At 36.2% G+C, this 1891-nt stretch overlaps 1 pseudogene; it reads right to left on the bottom strand.

The window, feature by feature from the left end:
* Positions 1-695: 695 nt before the first annotated feature.
* LOC119505125 lies at positions 696-1653 on the bottom strand (annotated as a pseudogene).
* Positions 1654-1891: the final 238 nt, after the last annotated feature.

Here is a 1891-nt window from a genome sequence, read left to right as displayed (position 1 = left end):
CATATGATTATGTATATGTTGTATACATGTATAGATTATATATTGTCTTATTGGCATCTTATAAATACACACATATTTTCATATATATACATTATATATATATATATATGTAATGGGAGAAAGAAACACAAAATAAAATGTCCATTTATATGAAATACTAGAATAGACTCAGACAAAGCATGTTGATAAAAATTATATTGTATGTGATTGGAATTTTCATGGACAAGAACAGACAGGTTATGCTTTTCATGACAGTATGTGTACCTCTTGAAAGTAGGGATGATTTGTATGTGTGTATGTATTTGTCACAACTGTCTAAAGCTATACTTCAGATCTGGGAATTTTATTAGGCATGAATTATGTCTCCATACTAAACAAATGTCAGCAATGAATACTCAATATTTCCTGAATATTTGTTACTTGATTCTTTTAACAAATATTTACTGTGATGTATAAAGAAGAAATATCTTACTAAAAATTTGTGATTCACATGTTTAACATTACACAAATTTTATTTGTTGATGACAAATTAGCAATTGTAATAGAAGTATGGAGATGGATCCACATGTCAAAGTAAAAGAGAAAAAATATGTATCTATAAATGCACAGTTAAATATGATGAAGTTTTTATCTTTACACAAGAGATTCACACATTACAATGTTAGTCTTCAATATTGGGGTAAATCAAAGTAATCTTAATGATGATTTATGGCAGCACAATTACCTATACACTTTGCCAAGTCTCCCATGACATCACTGTTCCTCACACTGTAGATGAGGGGGTTCAATGCAGGAGTGAATATAGTATAAAAAGTTGACACAATCTTGTCATGGTTAGCTGACCTGTAGGATTTGGGTCTTATATAAATAAAAGTAGTAGCTCCATAAAAGAGTCCCACCACAGCTCAATGTGATGAACAGGTGGCAAAAGCCTTCTTGCAGGCTTCTGTGGATCACATGTGGAGAACAGCAGCTAGGATGAGACTATAGGAGGTCAGGATGAGAGAGAAGGGGACCAGGATCATTAACACATGGCAAATTTACGTGGCATACTCAAAGACAGATGTGCCAACACAAGCCAAGCAAACAGAGTAGGAGGCTCACAAAAAAATGACCAATCTCATGGGTTTTGCAAAATGGGATGCTTAAGGTTGTAACAGCCTGCATAAGCCCATCAGCTGCTCCCAGAAACCAAGACCCCAGAATCATTCTCAGGCATACTAGCCAACTCATGAGGACAGGATATTACAGAGGGTGACATACAGCAACATAGTGGTCATAGGACATGGCTGCCAGGAGGAAGGACTCTCCACCATACAGGGTGAGGAGAAAGAAGATCTGGAAGCCACAGCCCACAAGGGAAGTGAACTTCTTGCCAGTTAAGTAGTCAGCAGCCATTTTGGGCACAATTGTGCAAACCAGCATCATGTACATGAGGGAGAGTTGGCTCAGTAGAAAATCCATGGGTGTGTGAAGCCAGCAGTCTTGGTGAATGAGGAAGATCATGAGGGCATTGACCAACAGGGAAATGAAGACTACTGTGAGCATCAACACAAAGAGGAAGAAGTGGTCTCTGGTATGGTTAAAGAGACCTAGCAGAATGAAATCTGAGGTAAAATTTCTGTTTTCCATTATTTCAAACAGGAATGACACTGCAAATGGAAAAATAATTCAGAGAGATTACCAGAGACAAGTTCGAATGCAGAAGAGGAATTGTTTCTTAGTATGTTTTTGATTAGGGGTAATGAAAACATTTTGGTAGTAGATGATGCTCTATGTAGCACAACATAGTTAATATAAGTAATGTCTTTTTCTTGTACTCATTGACATGGTTAAAGGGGGACATTTTGCATTGTATATATGTTATCAAATTAAAAATTAGTACATAAAT

Source organism: Choloepus didactylus, chromosome 10 (genome assembly GCF_015220235.1).
Source record: "Choloepus didactylus isolate mChoDid1 chromosome 10, mChoDid1.pri, whole genome shotgun sequence".
NCBI lineage: Eukaryota > Metazoa > Chordata > Mammalia > Pilosa > Megalonychidae > Choloepus > Choloepus didactylus.
This window is presented reverse-complemented; position numbering and strand designations above follow the sequence as displayed.